This window comes from Zootoca vivipara, chromosome 16 (genome assembly GCF_963506605.1).
Source record: "Zootoca vivipara chromosome 16, rZooViv1.1, whole genome shotgun sequence".
Classification (NCBI taxonomy): domain Eukaryota; kingdom Metazoa; phylum Chordata; class Lepidosauria; order Squamata; family Lacertidae; genus Zootoca; species Zootoca vivipara.
The window spans coordinates 23,442,358-23,465,516 of record NC_083291.1 but is presented as its reverse complement, the minus strand read 5'-3'; the positions used below and the strand labels follow the sequence as shown (position 1 = coordinate 23,465,516).

The window sequence follows — 23,159 nt, the reverse complement described above, 5'->3', positions numbered from 1 at the left end:
CAGGGCTCCATTTAGAACATGATAAGAGTCGTGCTGCATTAAGATGCAAATCAAATGAATACAAGCACTGAGATTGCTATGGTTACAAAAACCAAGGGAAACACTATCTGGAAGAGGAAGCTGATAAGGCATTTCCACAGCAGTTTATACCGAATGACACAGGGCATCAGCTAAATTAATATCCTCATTTCTAATTTTCTCAGCAAATCAAGTTTCTCATAGGTGGTAAACTTGCCTGAGTCAGATAAACAAACAAGCAAGCTTATTGAACTGCTGGGAGCCATGAGTCTATCTAGTAAAACACTCCAAAGGCAAAATGTTCTCTGGCTCTGTTCATTCATTCCCATTCTACACTGAGGCTCCATCTGCACTGCACATCTAAAGCAGTACCGTACCACTTTAAACAGTCATTACTTCTTCCAAAGAATCCTAGGAACTGTAGTTTAAGAGAGCTATGGTAACAGTTGTTAAGAGAGCCCTATTCCCTTCACAGAGTTAGATGGGCCTTTAATCTGATCCAGCAGGCATGATCTTACATTCTTATGCATTCCACTGTTAATGTAAGTTACAGAGCATGAAAATGTGCCTCATTCTAGCTTAGAGGTAAGCTTCAGTTACTTAAGTTTTTGTGTGTGTGGAAAGTACAGAAAAGTTCATCCCATCTTCCATTATGTAGAAACCGCATTGTTGTTAAGTATAGTGAGCAAATCACATGTAGATACTGTAGTTGCGTAATATAATGGTATGAGTTTGTGGGTTCCTTGACTCCGGGTGGCGCTGTGGGTTAAACCACAGAGCCTAGGGCTTGCCGATCAGAAGGATGGCGGTTCGAATCCCCGTGATGGGGTGAGCTCCCATTGCTCGGTCCCTGCTCCTGCCAACCTAGCAGTTCGAAAGCACATCAAAGTGCAAGTAGATAAAGAGGTACCGCTCCGGCGGGAAGGTAAACGGCGTTTCTGTGTGCTGCTCTGGTTCGCCAGAAGCGGCTTTGTCATGCTGGCCACATGACCTGGAAGCTGTACACCGGCTCCCTCGGCCAATAATGCGAGATGAGCACCGCAACCCCAGAGTCGGTCACGACTGGACCTAATGGTCAGGGGTCCCTTTACCTTTACCTGACTCCCCTAAATTCCTGGGTGCCAGATTCTCTGCTAAATTCTAGGTCTAGTGAGTGTTGGGGTTTAATCATTGCTTGGAGTACTGAGATGGGCTGCTAGATGCTGAATTTAGCAGTGTCAAAATACAGACCAAACCAGATTTTCTGTGCTCCGGAAATCACTCTGGAGAAGAGCCATTAGGGAGAATAAAAGAGAGGTAATAGGTGATTAACAAGGAGAAACTCTGTGTTGGGTGGCAGTGAGCCTCTCCTTTCCCTGGGGGTTAGTTAGCAGGGATAAAGCAGAATTGGCTGGGATGTGGGCTAGACAGAAAAAGTGTCGGTTAAATGCAGAAAGCTGGGTGTTATGTACTGAGCTGAATCATAGAACAATAGGATCCAGAATCAGCAGTCTGATTGGTCCGCAGGAGCCACCCAATCCAACTCCAGGTGGAAGTGAATCCGCAACCTGATTGGCTGGCAGGAGCAGCCAATCAGATGGCTGGAAGAAGTGAATCCGCAACCTGATTGGCCTGCAGGAGCAGCCAATCAGGCTGCTGGCAAAAGTCAATCCACAAACTGATTGGCCCACAGTTGTAGCCCTGAAGTAGCCAATCATGCAAAGCCCATTGTGTAAATAATGTACCGTGTTTCTCATATTATAAGACATGTCTTATATTTATTTTTTCCTCAAAAAAACACACTTTGGCTTATTTTCAAGGGATGTCTTATTTTTTTCCTCCTCCTCCTCCTGCCGTGGCCTGCATTGCTGCTGCGCCTATCACTATGTCTTATTTTTGGGGTATGGCTTATATTCCTTGAATGCTTAAAAATCCTGCTATGGCTTATTTTATGGGTATGTCTTAAAATATGAGAAACAGGGTATATAAGCAGATGGTTTTGGGAAAAGGGTATTCTTCTTCTCTTCTTCTCCTTGATGACTACGAGCTGAATAAAGAGCATGAAATTCACTCTCGACTCAGAGTATTTTTCACTGAGCAAGGGGACTTTCCGATTTCTGCTGGCATCCAAGACTGTGGCCATGGGAGAAGCAAGAACCTATTGGAGGGTAATGCTGCGGGCCCCTCCATAATTGGCTCAGGTTGTATATATACATGTAAATAAACCATTTATCATAAACACACCACAGTTTCCACTGCCTCATTTCCAGAGGCAACACAAACCCTGGATAAACACCTAGACTCCTGGAATCTCGCACCACTGAGAGATCGGGATGGTGTGTAACCATATAGTGTAGCCCACTGACCCATGCAACCCTCATACAGGCCTCATTTGTACGTTGTGGCCAGCCATGGTTAATGGTGCACTATGTTTGTGCCTTTCTAGGCTGTCTCTTTCCCCTGCTAATACACAGAGGAAGCAAACCACGATTGTATCCGAAACAGGGCTTTTGGTTTGTTTCACTCTCAACCTCTCAACAAACAGCAACCTGTAGCTTGAATTTGCTCTTGGTTTGCCAACCATGGTTTGTCAGAGTGAAACAAACCGCAATCCTGAGTTCAGACACAATGCTAAGCCAGTGATCATGGCTTGCTTCCTCTGTGCTAGCTGTGAGGAAATAAATAGTCCAGAAAGGCACATTCGTAGCAAACCGTCAACTTTTCTGAAATGCACAGCTGGGCCAAAATGGCTTCTCCCTTTCTAGAGCTTTCTTTAGGGCCTAAGGTTTAGGCCAAGGTTATGCAAAAAAGTGCAGTCCTGGACGAAACAAGCTGCTGAATTAAGTGCACACGCCTGCAAAGGAAGAGAGCTCAGCACTTCAGCAGCTATTGATCAACCTGTCATGATCTTTCCAAATTTGCTGTGGTTAAAAGGTAGCATGACTTCTGATTGCTTTGGGCTTTTCTGCCCTCCCCCAGGATGAATGATCTGACTCAGAACCCAAATGAATAAACTGAATCCAACCGTGCCGCGAGACTTACGTGTGTGTACTTAATGTTGGCTTTAACCCAGCGGAGTTGTTCACGTGCTTTGCATTTTGTGAGATCGGCTCGCACCTCTGGATGCTACCTCATGCTCAATGTTTGGGACATTGGTTCATCTGCCTTTCCACCTGTGCAAGAAGATGAGAAGTATGTGATAATTCAGACAAGACTTTCAGTAGCACAGGGGCCTAGGATATTCTCCCCTTTTTGTGCTATACAGTCATACCTCTAGTCACGTTCGCTGCAGGTTGTGTACATCATGGGTTTCGAACGCGCCAAACCCAGAAGTGCCGGAATGGGTTACTTCCAGGTTTGGCAATTCGCACATGCGCAGACGTGCTGAATGACATCATGCACATGTGTAGCACCGAATCGTATGGCGAGCATGTGCAGATTTGGCGCTGCAGGCTGCGTACTTCTCTGGATATGAATGGGGCTCCGGAACGGATCCCGTTCACATCCAGAGGTACCACTATACAAGTATTAGTATTCTAGTACGGTAGAGGGGTGTGGGTGCCACTGTGGTCTAAACCACTTAGCCTCTTGGGCTTGCCGATCAGAAGGTCGGCAGTTCAATTCCCCGTGATGGGGTGAGCTCCCGTTGCTCTATCCCAGCTCCTGCCAACATAGCAGTTCAAAACCACACAAGTGTAAGTAGATAAATAGGTACCGCAATGGGGGAAAGGTAAAGGGCGATTCCGTGCGCTCTGGTTTCCATCACAGTGTTCTGTTGCCAGAAGTGGTTTAGTAATGCTGGCCACATGACCTGGAAAGCTGTCTGTGGACAAACGCCGGCTCCCTCAGCCTGAAAGCGAGATGAGTGCCACAACCCCATAGTCACCTTTGACTGGACTTAACCACCCTGGGGTCCTTTACCTTTTTACCTTAGAATAGTAGAGTCAGTATAGGCACTGGAGTGCATAGTGATTGAGTCCTTAGGGCAGGGATGGGGAAATCTGTGGCCCTCCAGAGATTGCTGGACTGACTACAACTCCCATCAGCCCTGACCATTGGCCATACTGGCTGGGACTGGTGGGAGTTGTAGTTTGCCTTCTCTTTTCGTGGTTTGATTGGCTTCTTCTTTTTCTAGCATTCCCAGCTGCTGTGTGTGAAGCTTTCATATAGGACCCAGTACTTCAATATACATTCATTTCACCAGTGGTATTAATTCCTGTTGGGAGCATACACATATGATCTAGCATTACCGTTGTCACAGTGGTAAAAGGTAAAGGACCCCTGGGCGGTTAAGTCCAGTCAAAGGCGACTATGGGGTTGCGGTGCTCATCTTGTTTTCAGGCCAAGGGAGCCGGCGTTTGTCCACAGACAGCTTTCCGGGTCATGTGGCCAGCATGACTAAACCACTTCACAACGGAACACCATGACAGAAGCCAGAGTGCACGGAAACACTGTTGATCTTCCCATCTATTTATCTCCTTGCACTGGTGTGCTTTCGAACTACTAGGTTGGCAGGAGCTGGCACAGAGCAATGGGAGCTCACCCCGTCACAGGCATTTGAACCATCAACCTTCTGATTGTCAAGTATTATGTTGTTGTTTCTCTCCCCCCCCCTCCAATCAACCCTTCCTTTTAAAATGACCAATCTTGCAGAACCTCTGCAGCGATTTTGTGATACCAAAATGTTTTCCCAAGAGGTCCTTTAATATCTATTCCTATATAGTGGTACCTCCAGTTGCGGATGGGATCTGATCCGGAGCTCCGGACGGATCCCGAGGAATTTGCAACCGGAGGTCCCTGTTCTGCGCATGCGCGTGGCATGATTTAGTGCTTCTGTACATGCGAATGTGGCAAAAGCCGGAAAAACACTTCCGGGGTTGCCGCGGACGTATCCCGAAGGATATGTAACCGGAGGTGACCATAAGTAGAGGTACCACCTCTATAGATAGAGGTATCTATAGATGTGCTTCCTTCATGAGAGGTCTGGAGGGTGGCATCACGAGAACAGGTCTTTTCTGCCTTCTCTGTTTGTGCCTGGCATCTTCATTATACACCCTTAGGCGTCAGGCAAAAACATTCCTCTTTAACCAGGCCTTTGGTTGATTGACATCCCATGGCCTTTAAAAATGTGGGGGGGGGCTGGTGGTGGTGGTTATTGGGTTGCTTTTGCTTTGATTATGTATTTTGTGATTTTATCCTGTGAACCACCCTGAGACCTGCAGGTATACGGTGGTATACTAATAAATAACAATAAAATAGTCATGCCCTCTATTATGCTTTGAACACACCCACTATGACATAAAAAAATTCCTTCAGTAGCACCTTAAAGACCAACTAAGTTTATATTTTGGTGTGAGCTTAAGTGTGCATGCACACGAAAGCTCATACCAAAATATAAACTTAGTTGGTCTTTAAGGTGCTACTGAAGGAATTTTTTTATTTTGCTTCGACTCAGACCAACACGGCTACCTACCTTGGAGGGTTGACAGTTGGAGGGTGACCCTTGGAGGGTTGACAGTTGTATTGAAAATGGTGGCACTGGCCTCACCCTGAATAAACAGAAATATAAGAGCATGGGGGTAAAACACATGTGCCTCCTTAATTTTCTTACCCCCTACTGCAACTCAAGACCGTTAGCTGCCCTGAAATCAAGCATAAGACGAATATTCTCGCGATTATTGCCTGTGCCACAACTAAAAAAAAGGGGGAAAACAGAATGTCTCCACTGATGTTCTAGCGCAGGGATGAGGAACTTGCAGGTGCTATTCTGCTCAACTTCCATCAGCCCCAACCAGCATGGCCATTGGTCAGGGCTGGTGGAGGATCAGAGCTTAGCCATGCCTGTTCTACTGGCACACACAACTAGTCGCCTTCAGTTTCTATGGCTCCAGATGTAAAGAACACTTAGGTCTCAGTGGGCATTGCAATGAGAGAGCAAACGAGGGCTGCACAGCTTCTGCTTGTGCAGTTCCTTCGCTAGGTTGCGACTAAGGATGGAGAAAGGAATCATTCTGCACTCCAGTTCATCACAGGCAGCCCTGTTTCTATTCCTCTGCGGTTCATCTTCTGCCACAGACTATGTTATCTGTCCCGCTGTCTTTTCTGGCAAAATTACACAATTTATTAGGTATTTATTTAATTAATTAGGTAAATTATGTAGTTTACATTGTCGTTGCGTTACTACATCCTATTCATTTCAGTGCAAAGGAAACTCAAGGCAAAGGAGGGGAACTATGAATGATGTATCATTTGTTGACCAAAAGCAACAGCAACAAATGATGATTTGTATTCGCTGGATTGTTCTCTGTTCCAGACATGGGATGAATAGTGAGCGCTCCTGTTTTCGTTGGGATTCTCTGGCATCTTTTTTTTAAAAATCCTGTAGGAGGCGGTTGCAATGCTTCTCACCCCTCCTTTCCAAGAGCACCACTGAATCCAAACATAGGCCAAAGATCATCTCAGTTGTCCCTGTCAATTTTGGTTCTCTCAATTTCTCATTTTTCCAATCTTAGATCCAGCTCTCTACCTTTCTGCAGCAATTTGTATTTTTTTTTTTTAAAAAAAAATATTCGTGGGAATTCCTCAGCATTTTAAAGCGAATTTCTCCTAATAAACACATTTTTCGTATGTGTTTTTGACTAATGTACACATTTTTTTGCAAGCAGTTTCTCCTAATATAATGCACTTTTGTATGGCATTTTCACTAATATATTTGCTTCTTAATATATTCATTTTTGTAATTATTGTTTGGTTGGAGTACTGCATTGCAAAATTCAGAGGAGTGAGAATTTTGAAGGATACGGTAGCTGTGTTTCGGTTCTCATATTGTTTTGGAAAGTCGAAGTTGGCAGAGTTGGCTTTAAATGCATACTGAATCAAATTCTTCCCCCATCCCTGCTCACTGCCCTTGCAAAAACCAACACAGAACTCCTTCCCAGTGACCCTGGGTTCCTTAAACGATCTCCTTCTAGCAGAAGTGGTTAAATGTAATACATATACTTTAAGCAGGAAAGAACCACTTTCTTGCCGCATCATGCCCTCTCTCTCTCCCCAAAGAACAAATGATCATTAAAAAAACCCAGGCTTGCAAAACAGACCTTAGGAAAGGGGGGGGGGATCCTAAAGCTATAGCTGACAAGCTTAAAAGCTTTTGTGATGGGCCCAGAGATGCACTGCCTGTGATAATTGCCAACTGAAGGCACATGATGCTTTTCCATCATTTCAAGGACAGGAACGCCGAGAACTGTGAAATACCATCAGAGCCAATCCCTTGCATTAGCCATGCCGATTGTTAGAAATATGTCAGTTGCCATTTGGACGCAGACAGCAAGCAACCCAGCCTCGTCAGCGTGGGAACTGCAGCAGGCACGTCAATTGCACCCAAAGAGCACCCTTCTGTTGGGAAAAGCACAAGAAGGGCAGGTAGTCACAGGCCACCCAACATTTTGCTCCTTTCTACGTGCTGGTAAATCACATCGATTTCTGCTGCTGGAGGAGTGTGTGTGCTTGCAAAACCTGTTTTCCTGCAGTATATCCTATCCCGGGAACACAAAACACAATGCACACCATTAGGGTTTGTGGCAGGAAGCAGAGTCCCTCATTAAAAAATTGAGAACAGGCCCTCCAAGCGTCCCCCGAGCCAAGGAGATAAGTAACTATACAACCTTTAGAAGACATCTGAAGGCAGCCCTGTACAGTGGTACCTTGGTTATCAAATGCCTTGGTACTCAAACAACTTGGAACCCAAACACTGCAAACCTGGAAGTAAGTGTTCCCATTTGTGAACTTTTTTTGGAAGCCAAACATGCTCCGTTTTGAGTGCCACACTTCTGTTTTGAGTGTCTGTATTTGCTATTTATTTCGCGGCTCTTTTTTGTTTTGCTTTTGTGACTGCGTGGAACCCAGTTCAGCTGCTGATTGTGTGACTGCAGTACATTGTTTATTGCCTTTATTTTATGGGGAAATGGTCTCGTTAGATAGTAAAATTCATGTTAAACTGCTGTTTTGGGGGTTGCCTTTGAAAGTCTGGAACAGATTAATCTGTTTTTCATTGCTTTCTATGGGAAAGTATGCGTTGGTTTTGGAACGCTTTGGTTTTGGAATGGACTTCTGGAACGGATTAAGTTTGAGAACCAAGGTACCACTGTATAGGGAAGTTTTTAAATGGCTTGGAGGTTGTGTAACTCAATACCCCCCAACGTTTCTCCAGTAGAAGTAGGGACATCTTACCATACCCACCAACATTTCTCTGATGAAAATAGGGACGTCCTAAGGAAAAGCGGGACATTCTAGGATCAAATCAGAAATCGGGATGGCTTCTCTAAACCTGTAAATCCCTGTTTTCCAGGGACACTTGGGAGGTCTGCACCCAGAAACTCAACAGACCAACACCTGCTTAGGTCCACTCTGACTAACAGCTATGCAGAAGATGACCTTGGCAGATGCAGTCTTTGCCCCACCCCAAACATGCATAACATGTTTGCAGTTGCTAAAAGCCCCTTTCTGTACAGGATGGGAAAGGTGTACAGGACGCCTCTGGTCAAACTGGAGTCTTTGTATGGAAAAGTCCCCTCCCACTCTAGAAACAAAAGACTCTGGCTAAGCTGTCCTTAAAAGCCAGAACAAGACCGACACAGTAACTAATGCAAAAAAATATATCTATCTGTTCAGTACGAAACAATGTGGCTTCTTCTGTCTGCAAGGGCTAGACAAATGTGCTTCCTTCAGGAACATTATAAAGCAACACACATTTAATGCATAATGGGCTGTATCCGTACAGCTACTCTGGGATTCGGTCCAAAATATTACAAAAAGAAAACCCTGGAAATTAATAAATGGTAGGATTTTGATTATTTGGAGTATTGAAGGGAAGATTGGAGGCCAGTGGGAAAACACAAGCTAAGTTTCCTTTCCCCTGTGTTAGAGGCATTTACATGGCATAAGGCAGGGGTAGGCAAACTAAGGCCCGGGAGCTGGGTGCGGCCCAATTGCCTTCTCAGTCTGGCCCGCGGACGGTCCATGAATCAGCCTGTTTTTACATGAGTAGAATGTATCCTTTTATTTAAAATGCATCTCTGGGTTATTTGTAGGGCATTTGTAGTTGACCCCTGAAGGTGTTGTTGGCCCATCTAAGAGGAATCTTGGACCTGGGCAGACAGAGGTTGCCAAGGCGATGGGATGAGTGTGTGAAGTGATGGGAAAAGAGCATCCTTAGCAAGGTGTGCTGGGAAGAAGAGGGGAAAGAACAGAGTCTGAGATCCTTCTTGGGCTGTCGGGCTGCAGTCTGGCTGGAGAGATGCCTTTGACTCCAGGGCTGCACTGCTATGGGGAACAAGCCCCACTTGAAATGACCATGCTGTAAAATCTGGACTCCATCTAAATTCAGGTGTAAATATGTGAATAAATAATATTTCTTCGGCAGCAGCACGGATTCTACTAGCTCAGAGATGGAAAGAAGACAAAATCCCTACCAGAGAAGAATGGCACATTAAACGGTTGGACTATGCCTAAATGGCAAAATTGACCGGAAAGCTCAGGAACCAAGAAGACCAAAACTTTAACAAGGAATGGGAAATTTTTATAATTTATCTTGGAGACCACTGTAAGCGGATGAAAACATTAGCAGGATTGCAATACCACTTGTAATGTAACGAGTACTATAGAGATAATGGAGTTATAAAAAACCATGGATTACTGAAAAAGATGCAGTAGAAAAGGTTTAACAACAGAACCCATGGAGGGGAAGGTGAGAAGTCCAGAGATTCGGAAACTTCAAATCTCATTAATCCAAGAATTAATAAAAGCAATGACATTTATTTATTTTTTAAAAAATTCTTAAAGCTACGGCAGTCTCCGCTGCATCTTCAATTCTTCAAAGTAGCACAAACCCTGGGTGAATGCTTGGAACCCCCTGGAATTTTGCTACCGCTCGGCAGAGAATGGGAGGTGGCAGCCAACCTTGGTAAAAATATGGCTTTAAGCCACACAAAGCATAACTCCAAGAAGTTATCCAATTTTTGCCTGCCTGGTCTAGCCCTTATCAGATGGGACAATTGCTTCACTGAAACGGTTCCACACATTCTGCATGCCACTTTATGTCTGGGGTTGCAGTCTTTTTGATTGTTCCTGTAGTTAATGGCAATTGTTTTGGGGTCATTTCAAATCTTGCATCTATCTCTCTTATTAAAATGTGCATCTATTAAAAAACTTTGGGGGTGGTGATTGGGCTGTTTTTTTATTTATTATGTTGTTTCATATCTTGACTTTATTCTGTGAACCACCCTGAGACCCCTGGGTAAATGGTGGTATATAAATTCTAATAATAACAATAATAATAACAACCATAATTTGTGGCAGTAACATTGCAGAACACAACTTATGAAGCTGTGTAAACTCAGCAAGTGAAGAACCTGCAGTCTCTTCTCTTAAGAGTGCCTGGGGTGATGCATAAATTGCACCTTGGAGGACTTGCTCAGTTTTAACCAATACTAACCATTATCCTGTGAAGCATTTTATGAGTGGTCCTCTTTGTCTTCACTCTTTGCTACAGCTTTGTTGATCCTTCTTCTGTTTCTCAGGTGTTTTCCATCCCATCACCCAAGAAAAACAACTCCTCGGGAGCACATGGTCCGATCCTTACAAATCTCCTTAATCGGATTAGACTCCGTATTATTGCGTCAATTACTTATCTGATCGTTTCCCCCAATGGCCTAATTTTGGTTACTTTGGTAGCCGGGAACAATTCACTTTTATGAAGAATGGAAACAGCAGCTGTGTGATCATCGCTCCTTCTGGGTGGGGGAAAGCAACTCTTGCTAAACAATCCTCAGGACAAAGGCAGGCTCGTTCCGGCAGAGTTTAACAATAACAACACAGAACTACCCAAAAAATTCATAGTCAAGACACAGGAGCTTCCAAGCTGTTCGCCTAATTATGATGGACAATTAATGGGACTTCACTTCTGAGCCAGCAGCTTTGCAACCCAGAAACAATGTGGCATAACAAAGCCATCTGTTGCAGACAATACACTCCTGTCCTCTTGAAGCCTCAGAGGATCCAGTAGCAGACTAGTTGCAACGGAGTGGGGGGGGGGGTAAGAACATTTTCATTTGAGAGAATCTGGTGTTTCCAAGAAGCGCAGTTCAACTGGAACTCTGCACATGCCCCTGAGACCAGGCATGCGTGTTTCTTTTGGTCTGAGCAATGAGCCTGGGGCTCTCACAGGGGATCAGAGAAAGCTAGCAGACGTTCAAGCTGGGTTCTTCACAGCAGAGGAAGTTCAAGCTAAATATCAAGGGAAGCCCTTATAGGTTCTTGCAAAATATCTTCCCTATAGGGGTTGCCGTATAGGGGAATTTAACCCCAGCGACACATAAGCATCATACATCATGCAAATGTGCAGCTAACTGGTCCCCGGAACTTCTGCTATATCTTAATGCAAGTAAATACACTTGCATTTTTTGTATGACATGCTATTGATGAAATAACAGTACATTAGTGGTGGATTTATGCTGGACCATCTACACATCATTCCACTTTATCTGTTGCTTTGCGGTGCTTGCTCAGTCTTCCTGCACTGTTGCCATCTGTAGGGGCACTGTTGCCCTAATGCACAGGGGTGGCCAACTCCCAAGAGACTGCGATCTACTCACAGAGTTAAGAACTGGCAGTGATCTACCCCCTTTTGGGGGGTTCAGGTCAAAATTGTTGAGCTTTTTTTAGGAAGGAGGAAGGTCCCATTTTGGGGGGGTTCAGGTCAAAGTTGTTGAGTCTTTTCAGGGAGGAGGTAAAATGTTGAGCTTTTTTTTAGGGGAGCCACAGTTGTTGAGCTTCTTTGGGGGGAGCCAATGATCTACCAGTGATCTACCGGTAGATCACGATCTACCTGTTGGACATGCCTGCTCTAGCGCAACTAAAGTAGAACAAAAACAACAATAACTGCCCTCTTGGGACATTTGTGGTATGAAAAAAGTTTACTTGATTTCAGCAGGGAGCTACAGGACCAGCAGAATGTCCACCTCAAAACTTCTGCAGGTAGAACAATGTTGAAAGTAGAATCATGCATAGCAGCCCTGAGACCATCATGAGCACAAATAATCTTGAACATAGAATGAAGTGGAGACGTTGTTGTTGTTGTTGTTGTTGTTGTTGTTGTTGTTGTTTTGTTGTTGTAATTATTCACTCCCATCATCCTAAGCTCCCAGGGCAAGTTACAACAATTTATAACACAACATTTAAAACATTAATTTTTTTAAACTTGAAATTACAAAAAAAACTCACAAAAATAGCATCTGATAAAAATGACATCTAATAAAAAGCAACAAAAGTTCATACAGTTGCTCATATTTAGATGTCCAATCTTTCTGCACTGGGAATATTCAAGGCCATATTCTTCAAAAAGAGAGACTTCTTTCCCCATGCCATTTAGTTTTAAATTAATTCTGGACAGTCAATAAGGGACACTGGTAAATTTTAATTTCCTGGGGAAACGCCCCTGTCCTGATGTAATCAATAACTTACTATATGATTGCCCCATAGACCCCATGTGACCTTCCTGCCACACTCAGGCAGGAAGGACCATCATCTGAAGGGTCACAACAACCCACCCTCTGCCTTTTGACTTTTGACATCCCTCCACCCAACCCTGTCCTTATGTGATGCTGCTGTTCACCAAACCCCCCACCTGTCAGGAAGTCCCTTTCCTGCAACTGGGGACTGCTCAGACCCCAGTTTGCTCAGTCTTCCCCATGCCAGCTTTTCCATGCTTCTCCCCATGGTCAGCATGCTGCCCAGATGTCCTCTAAGGCTTCCACAAGAGGGCACTGGACATTGTCAGAGGGTTCATAAGCACGTGAGCAGATGGGCAAAGGTGCTGAGAGACGGCTGGAAGAGGCTTATCCACGGGTAATGACAGCAGGTGTCAGAACTGATACCGTAGCTGCTCCAGCCACAATGGCATGAGCCCAAATCGCTTAGGAGCTGGTAGGATGACGGTGGAAATCCTCAGCAAACCCTCTTCCCCATAAAGCCCGGGGCTTCTTGGTGTGCAGAGGAGCAGTTTTGCTGACCACCTATGCCACACCAGAGTTATAAGGGGAGCAGATGGCGCTGTGGTCTAAACCACTGAGCCTCTTGGGCTTGCTGATCAGAAGGTTGGAGGTTCGAATCCCTGCGATGGGGTGATCTCCCGTTGCTCTGTCCCAGCTCCTGCCAACCTAGCAGTTCAAAAGCACACCAGTGCAAGTAGATAAACTGTGGCAAGAAGGTAAATGGTGTTTCTGCACACTCTGGCTTCCATCACGGTGTCCCGTTACACCAGAAGTGGTTTAGTCATGCTGGCCACATGACCTGGAAAGCTGTCTGCAGATAAACACCAGCTCCCTTGGACTGATAACCAGATGAGCGTCGCAACTCCAGAGTCACCTTTGACTGGACTTATCCTTTAGCTTTACCTTGTTGGGTTTCCTTTAAAAATCCCACTGCATTGGATCCTAGCCTTTTTTGGATCCTAGCCCTGCAGTGGTGCCAAACAGCAGAGAGATTGAGCTATTCTAGAACTGCATGGAGCTGGTAGATGGAGAACCAGCAGCTCTCCAGATGTTGTTAGATTCCAGCTCCTATCAACTCCAGGGATGGTTGATGATGGGATGGGATCCAGAAACATCTCGAGAGTTGCAGGTTTCCACATCCCCATGCTAGCCGGTTTATAATTTGGGTTTGTGTTTTATACCGACGAAGCCAACATCATGCTGCTGCGCTATGTCAAAAAGAAGATATTTCCCTTTTTTTCCTGTGTCCTTTACCTTTTACCTTAGCTATGCCACGCCACAGGTGCACAGGAACCCAGCCTTAGCTGAAGGCAGCTTTGAAACGGTACTCGCTACTCTTAAGAATCTCAGGCATACAGTCCATGCCCAGATATCTTTAGACATTAAATCGCTGTTCCAGTCAGTCTGGTTATTCTGCTTGTTCCTGCCACAGCACACAAGCGTCGCTTGGGCATGCAAACAAAAGAGGATACACAAGCTCATTGCGGAAGTGAGCTGGGTGTGTACAATGTAGAAGCTGTACTTTTAAAGCACATTATCCTTTCCCTCAAAGAATTATGGGGATTGTAGTTTACCTCTCACAGAGTTACAACCCCACAGTGCCCAGAATTCTTGCTTTGCACTTATATTGTGCACACAGACCATTGTGCGATGGAGAAAGGGAGGCTCTGATATCAACTTTGTGGCAGGCAGGCAGTCCCTCATAATTCTGATCAAATTCAGAATCAAGTATAAACAGATTCCTATACTTCCCCCCTGGATGATATCTACCTTTCAGCCCACTTCTTCCACAAAAAGGACAGCCTCTCTACTCCCAAATCTGTGGGGTGCCACAGAGTGAATTTAGCATGATCATATGGGTCAAATGGCAACTGAAAAGGCATTATATACCCTAGCTGTTGTAGTTGCAGGTAGATACAGTACTTTTCTTTTTTTATATGCACAGAACATAGCCGGACATCCTCAAGGAGTGCCAAAAACATCATCTCCAAGATAACCCATGCATTTGCAGAAAAAGAAGCCTGTCAATCATTTGTACGAGTTAAAAGATATGCCTTGTGGTATATAACCTGATGGTGATGATGAAGACTCATATGCGTTGTCTGAGTCCAACTTTGTGACAGTGTTGTGAGATTTGCAGTGGCTGCCCCAAAGTGGAGGATAAATTTATATTGAGGTCAATATGGTGAATTGCAAAGGTTTAATTGGATGAGTTAATTAAAGATTTAATGGAATGATTTAATTTAAAGATTTAATTGGATGATTTAAATGTATTAATTCATCTAACCATTATTTATTTATTTATTTATTTATTTATTTATTTATTTATTTATTTATTTATTTATCATTGGTATATTTTAATGTAAACATATTTTGGTTGATACTGTTCTTTAATATTGTATTAGTGTATAAATTTTTGGACTTTTGAATCTCTAAATATATATCCTTTGGGGTTGTGTAGACATTGTTGCATTAATTCATTATTAACGGAATATAATGTCAATCTTTTTTTCCTTCTAAATTATGGCTACCAGAGTTTTTTTTCAATGAATCTGGGACACTTTTTTTTTTTTTTGAGGCTGAGTAGCAACAGGAAGTCAGTAGTGGGGATGGTGAAGCAAAAGACCCTGGGCCCAAGCACACATGCATATTGTATAAAGGTGCAAAGCCCTTCTTCCTCACCCTGTGAAACATAAATGCGCAGAGTTTTTAAAGAACTGGGCAATGGCCGGCCGCCTGCAACTCCTGAGCCTCCCCCGATCGGTCAAAACAAAGGGAGAAGGGGGCAGGAGATCTGTACCGCCGGACGTCCCCGGTTCCCCTCCGGCAGTGGCAGAAGCAGCGGCAGTCAGCAGCCCGGAGCCAGCCTGGTAGTGCAGTTGGCTCTGGCTGGCTTCAGGAGCTGCTCCCTGTCATGTGCCCGCCACTTTACATTGCTGGAAGTCCCCATATGTTGCGCATAAGACACATCATATGGGGACTTCCGGAGAGGAAAAATGGCGGGTGCCACGGCAGTGAGCAGCGAGCAGCTCCTGAAGCCAGCCAGAGCCAACTGCGCTACCAGGCTGGCTCCGGGCTGCTGAGGCTGCCACTGTCCCGTTTCCCGGGGACAGATTTGCAAATCTGGGGACATTCCGGGGATAGAATTTGTCCGGGGACAGATTTGCAAATCCGGGGACTGTCCCCGGGAACCAGGGACATCTGGTAACCGTATTCTAAATGGAATACTAAAATTTTACCCATCCTCTCACCACTTTCCCAATACTTCTGGCACAAACATCTCACTGCAAATTCAGCTTTAACTGAAAGTAAATTATTCAGTTTATATGTAGCACACATATTCAGTTTATATGTAGCACATTACGGGACGTGGGTGGCGCTGTGGGTTAAACCACAGAGCCTAGGGCTTGCCGATCAGAAGGTCAGTGGTTCGAATTCCCGCGATGGGGTGAGCTCCCGTTGCTCGGTCCCAGCTCCTGCCAACCTAGCAGTTCAAAAGCACATCAAAGTGCAAGTGGATAAATAGGTACCGCTACAGCAGGAAGGTATACAGCCTTTCTGTGTGTTGCTCTGGTTCACCAGAAGCGGTTTTGTCATGCTGGCCACATGACCTGAAAGCTGTACGCCAGCTCCCAGGACCAATAAGGCGAGATGAGCGCCACAACCCCAGAGTCGGTCACGACTGGACCTAATGGTCAGGGGTCCCTTTAGCACATTACAAATTTTGATAAAGACTTAAGGAAAGTCATGATGCAAATTGACTTAATAAAAACTTCCAAATCCAAATTCCTCCCATGCAAAGCCCTGTGCTTCTCCTCCCCCTCATGTAACTCTTGCAAGCCTCCCATTCAATATCACAGGACAAAACAGAACCTTCATTATTTTCAATATATTCCTGAAATTCAGGATCTCCCTTCATTTTGAAGTTATCATCAAGCAAAAGTGTAACGTTCAAGCATCAGGCGCCAGATGATTTAACAAAATTAGGCAGCAGCATAATAAGAGAAAGTGGAGTGTGATCTGAAATAGCAATTGTATCCATATGACATGCTGCAAAATATTGAAGTAAAAGACAAAAAGTACTCTGATCTGAAATAATTTTGATACACTGACCAAAAAAGGTGCAGTATCACTCTGTAGAGTGTGCCTATGTGCCAAACATCAATAATTCCTACTTAAAGTCAGAATGGGGAAGGATCTCATGGCTAGGAAAATTTACCCAGCATCCGGTCAGCTTTCGTATAACAAAATTACCGAGCGTCTCTTGAATGTCAAACATATGGCCAAGAAGACCACTCACCCTTTTGCGGTGGGCAGCATTGTGGCCGGGCAACCTGGCTCAGGGATTGGGGAATTGATGGGCTTCCCTCCCATCTGCAGGGCTTCCCTCTTCCTGCAGATGGGCGGGAGTCAAGATAGTATAGCCTGGTTTCACCCAATGCCTAAACCAAACCGCTCACATCTGTAACCAATGAAGTTGTGGCCTGTTTTAGCCCATAATCATAAATACTCGTGTTGGTGTGATTTATTCATCTCTGGGGAACTGTGGGGCACGGGGACTTGGTACGCAACTTGAACCAAAATCCGGGGAGTAGACCAGCTTGGCTGAGAGCAAGTCTAGCATGAACAAGACAACGGCAAGAGGAGAAAAAAGTGCATTCAACCAACACCCTACAACTTCCTGAGGACATTTCTTTTCTGGTTGCCAAATTGGACCATATAGCAGAACAAACAGGATTTACAGGAATGCATGCTTCTAATTAAGAGCAGAGCTGGTACGGTGAGCCAGTTTGCACATGATGCTTAAGCCAAAACCATGGTTTAGTGTGAATGAGCAAGTGTGGGTTTCAGGGGAGAAGTTCATTGGGACTCCCTCCTCTTCCGGTCATTCCATGCTGCTGTGAGCTGTGTCATGGTTTGGCTTATCATCACATCTACATGCGGGTGGCACTGTGGTCTAAACCACTGAGCCTCTTGGGCTTGCCGATCAGAAGGTCAGGGGTTTGAATCCATGCGGTGGGGTGAGCTCCCATTGCTCTGTCCCAGCTCCTGCCAACCTAACAGTTCAAAAGTACACCAGTGCAAGTAGATAAATAGGTACCACTGTGGCAGGGAGGTAAATGGCGTTTCTGTACGCTCTGGCTTCCGTCACAGTGTCCCATTGCACCAGAAGCAGTTTAGTCATGCTGGCCACATGACCCAGAAAGCTGTCTGTGGACAAACGCCGGCTCCCTCGGCCTGAAAGTGAGATGAGCGCCACAACCCCATAGTCACCTTTGACTGGACTTAGCCATTGAGGGCTCCTTTACCTTTACCTTACATCTGATCCCAGGCTCATGGTTTTCATCTCGCCTGACAAACCACAAGTGGTAAGCGATAGAACAAAGCTTGGCTACTGTGCGTGGTTTGTCTGAAGTGAGATAAACCACAAGTTCAGACACACTGCTGGGTTCAGGTCCCAGTGGGGGGAAAAAACTTTTGAACTCCTCAATAATAATGGCAGACTGGCTTTACATGGGAAATAAAATAAATGTGTAGCCTCATTTTTATGTTAATAATCAATATATTATCTGTACCTGGTGATCATATTGAGATCCTAAAGACTAAGATCAATAATATAAGCACCCACACAATTGCTGCTGAACTAACCATACACTTTAAGCGTTGAACTTGTATGCATAACACAACACAACGCAATGTGTATCATGCAACAACTTTGTTGCAGTCGCACAGTGTTCACTTAGCAAAACATGCAACTGCGACTGCGCATAACCAGATGAGGCTGCACTGTCATGCTGTCCAAGCACAGAAGCGAATGTTTGCATAGAGTCAGAAATGTTCAGAAGCTGTTGTTCAGAACAGCGCATGCACCGAACATGAAATACACATTTTGCTACAAATTACATGAAACAAGCTAACAATGGAAAAACAAATTTAAACAATTACAGTTGGAAAATGTATGGGTTGTCAGTGTGAAAGAAAAAAACCCTGCAAAGTGTAGCATGCTGTTTATTTAATGTTAATAATTGGGTGTTTTTTTTATTAAAAAAAAACTCCACATGCCCCAGTGCTCATTGATGATGCCAGTGCTTTTGTACTTATTCGACCAGTGCATCAGAAGATGGGAACATGTTTACTTCTTACTGAGCAATTGGTTTGAAGACTGCCTGTATAATTTTCCCTTATCTAATTAAAAGGGCGAGAGATTTTTGTTGTTGTAAAAATATGCTCAATAAAAATAGCAGCTGAGACTTTAGGGAAGAGGCTTGGAATGCCTCTGAGGAGACAGCCCCCACCCCACCATTTATTATTCTTATATAGGCCGCAGAATGCAAGAGGGATCCTGTGCTGTTGTCACTGACAATATTCTGAAAGGCTAAAATGGAAATGGGCACATTTGGGTTAGAGCAACAAAGCCCTGTGGGGATCTGGTTTATTTCAGAACACAAGCATGGAAGATAATAGGAATATTGATGCTGAGGTCACGTTACTAGAGAACAGTGGAATATGATTCTAAAACAGAAAGGCCAAATACGTGAGGGATGGAAGGAATCGATACGTCGCCTTTTAAAGGGTTTTTGGTTCTAAAAATATGCCTAGCTGAAGTGTAAGGAAGACGTCAGTTCCTCGGGCAATAGCAGGCTGGGGTTGGAAAACAAATATAATATAGATCAACCTGCAAATAATATTTTCCCTGACTCACTTTCCTTGTCTAAGGTCTCCTTCATCACAGACCCCGACCCAAGGAAGGTAATCAAAAACCCACTTTGGGAGGTAACTAGAGCTGTGTGCATGCCAACATTCTCCCAAAGCACAAAATATGGTCCTAGGTGCAAAATCCAGCTTTCTGAGCATCTCTGCTTGAGAAGAAAGCTTCTGTATCTTTTCGGTTGCTCAGGTATTTCTTGAAAATATGCAGGCAGCAGTGCTTGCCGAAATTCTATGTGCAGAATTCAGCTTTCTGAGCATCTCTGCTTGAGAAGGAAACTTCTATAGCTTTTCGGTTGCTAAAGTACAGTACGCTTGAAATTGTGCAGGCAGCAGTGCCTGCCAAAATCTCAGAAGCTAGAAGATTTGCTGAACCAGGTGGGGCTTCATGCCCTGTTAGGGATGCTGAGTTCTGCCCAATGTTGCAGGGGGCCAAGGCATTGCATGCATGTGAGGGACATCACACATCATGTGTCATGCTGCAAGGCTCCTGCAAGTGAGGTCCGGAAAGGCTCACAGCCACCACCGCAAGGGCTCCAGTGAGGTCTGCCATCGCAAGACCCCGCCCCTCAAGATTTGGGGGTGAGGCTCAGCCCCATCCCAACAGACTTTGGCTGGGGCTGAAGACACCACAGTCCTATAGAGTTGGCACCTATGTGCCCTACACAGGTCCTTGCCCCTTGCCATGACTAGCAGTCCCAGAATTATGTAAGTTGTCAAGATGGCAAAATGTGTTATGCAAAGTGAGAAGAGAGCCAGACAAGTTTGCCTAACCCGAATAACTCACATGGGCTGTGGAAGGCATGCTAAAGATCGGGCATATTTTTTCCACACCATAGGATCCTGTTTCTCCCCTCCCCTCCTTTTAAGCGCATGCTAACCAGGGTGTCCATGGAGTTTTCTTGGCAGGGATACTGGAGTGGCTTGCCAGTTCCTTCTCCAGGTGACCCCGTGCTATGGTCCATGGGGTCACGAAGAGTCGGACACAACTAAACGACTAAACAACAACAACAACCAGGGTGTAACATACATATGAGATTGGATCCGAGATTTAAGCTGACGAATTTAAGGATGAGGAAGTTTCCTACAGTGGCCCCATGTCTTGGAAATCAGTTACCAGAGTGGTGCATGCTCTAGTCATCTCCCGCTTGGACTACTGCAATGCACTCTACGTGGAGCTATCTTTGAAGGTGACCCACAAACTACAATTAATCCAGAATGTGGCAGCTAGACCAGGAATGGCCGCCAATACCATTTAACACTGCTCCAGAAAGACCTACATCGGCTCCCAGTACATTTCCGAGCATAATTCAAAGTGTTGGTGCTGACCTTTAAAGCCCGAAACAGCCTTGGCCCAGTATACCTGAAGGAGAGTCTTCACCCCCATCATTCTGCCCGGACACTGAGGTCCAGTGCTGAAGGCATCCTGGCAGTTTACTCAGTGAGAAATGAGGTTACAGGGAACTAGGCAGAGCGCCTTCTTGGTAGTGGTGCCTGCCCTGTGGATAATGCCTTCCCATCAGGGCCGGCCCTACGGCCAGGCTGAGTGGCGCAGGGCACCACGGCGCCGGCCCGCCAGGGGGGGCACCGCGACTGCGCCCGCCCGCTCGCCGGCCGATCCACCGGTCTGCCGCGCGGCTGCGCCCACGGTAACCGCACTGTGCCTGCCCGCCCGCCCACCGCGCTGGGAAACGGGGCGGGGGGGGGGGCGCCGGAGGGATCCGTCACACCACGGCGCCAGGGGCGCTTAAGACGGCCCTGCTTCCCATCAGATGTCAAGGAAATAAACAACTATCTGATTTTTAGAAGACATCTGAAGGCGGCCCTGTTTAGGGAAGTTTTTAATGTTTGGTGTTTTAAATAATAATAATAATAATAATAATAATAATAATAATAATAATAATAATAACTCCAACAGGTCCCTTCCATTCAGGTATTAGGAAAGCCCTGAAGACCCCATTGTTCCCACTCCTCCAAGTTTTGGTGGCAGTTTTGTATCGCAGTGTAGGGCTTTGAGGCTAAAACGTCTGTGGTTTTATCATAGCTGGGTGTTGTTTTTTTTTATCAATGGTTTATTTCATTGGTCGCATTGGCTCGATTATCAATTATCTTTAGCTGTATTCTACTGCATTCCATCCTAAGCTCCCTTGAAATGGTTTTTGATCCTTAAAAGCAGGCTAAGTACGTTTCAAATAAAAATAAATAAAGATCCAGAGAGTGGAGTTCTCTCCGCGGAAAGGCTATGCGCTCCTGGCACCGACTAATGAAAGCAATTTCCACCAATTTCCCCTTTCCCCTGTGGCCCTCTGGAAATCTGCTGGAAATCTTCCCTCTCCAGAGCAGTGTGGCGAGGCTGCAGAGAAAGGAGGAATTGGCAAAACACAATGAGACGCCTTCCTCCACTCCTGTTTAGAGGGAGCCTCAGAAAGTCTGAAGGCCCTTCTGTGCGAGAAAGGATTTATCCTGTTGCTTTATTGCAGGGGTGGGGAGGGGCCAGGGAGCAGGCTTGTCTCATACTTCTCAGCTGCCCTCTAATTGGAGGGCACTGTAAGAAGGGTGCAGCAGTTCACACCGCCCTCCCTGCAAACCCAAGTGCCATTCACAAAAGCAGTGCTGGGCTCACAGGGCCAGGGCGCATGGCTGCTCATGGTGCCCCACGAGCCCAGTGTTGTTTTTGCAAGTCTTGCAAAAGCTGGGCTCACGGGGAGCCTTGAGCATGCCTGCTTTGCCAGCGTGGTGTAGTGGTTAAGAGCTGTAGACTCATAATCTGGGGAACCGGGTTCATGTCTCCACTCCTTCACCTGCAGCTGCTGGGTGACCTTGGGCTAGTCACACTTCTCTGAAGTCTCTCAGCCCCACTCACCTCACACAGTGGTTGATGTGGGGGAGGAAGGGAAAGGAGAATGTTAGCTGCTTTGAGACTCCTTCGGGATATCAAATCCAAACTCCTCCTCCTCCTCCTCCTCCTCCTCCTCCTCCTCCTCCTCTTCTTCTTCTTCCGGGTCATGTGGCCAGCATGACTAAATCACTTTATTAGAGAACCTCTAATAAAGGGAAATGATGTGCAGGTGCTGGGAATCTCCCCTACCCGAAATCCCGGAGAACCACTGCCAGTTGTTGCAAACAATATTAGCCCTGAAGGGTAGCTCGGTTGGCAGAGCATGAGACTCTTAATCTCAGGGTTGTGGGTTCGAGTCCCATGTAGGGTGAAAGAGTCCTTTGGATTAGAAGATGACCCCTGTGGCCCCTTACAAGTCTGTGATTCTGCAAGCTATTATTATTATTATTATTATTATTATTATTATTATTATTACTACTACTACTACTACTACTACTACTACTATTATAAAAATTTGTACACATCCCTTCATTTGCAGATCTCAAGGTGATTCAGAACATAGAAATACCAGGGAAGAAACACTAAAAATAAGAACAAAAAAACCCCAATAACCCCCTCCCACAACACATTTGAAAGGGTATTGGATGTTAATCGGCCAAAGGCCTGGTTGAAGAGGAACGTTTTTGCCTGGAGCCCAAAGGGGTTTAATGAGCTAGGTGGACCAATGGATCACTTCTGTGTAAGGCAGCCTCCTACATTATTTGTTGCTTAAAAAACAACAACATAAAATAAAATAAAATACAATGTATATCCTAATCTCCTCACTACATTCAGGGCAGCTTGCAGCAGTGGAAAATATATGTATCAGAATATATTAAAAAACACAACAAAAAACATCCCTGGATGTCACAGTGCTCAATATTTTGGTCCCATATTTGAATTCTTACTGTGATAGTGACAGTATGCAATTTCATTTGTATTTTATTATTGCTATTTTATTATTGTCATTTTGTAAACTGCTTAGAGACATTATTTCCTGACAAAAATAGGCAGCCTATAAAACAGAT

General features: G+C 45.1%; 1 protein-coding gene across 1 annotated transcript in view; it reads right to left on the bottom strand.

The window, feature by feature from the left end:
- The window catches only part of FRMPD1 (FERM and PDZ domain containing 1), a 76,107-nt gene that overhangs the window by 40,070 nt on the left and 12,878 nt on the right, over positions 1–23,159 (bottom strand). The window contains 1 exon segment of the mRNA XM_060269066.1: positions 3,040–3,170. The gene's annotated coding sequence lies outside the window, so the exon portion shown is untranslated.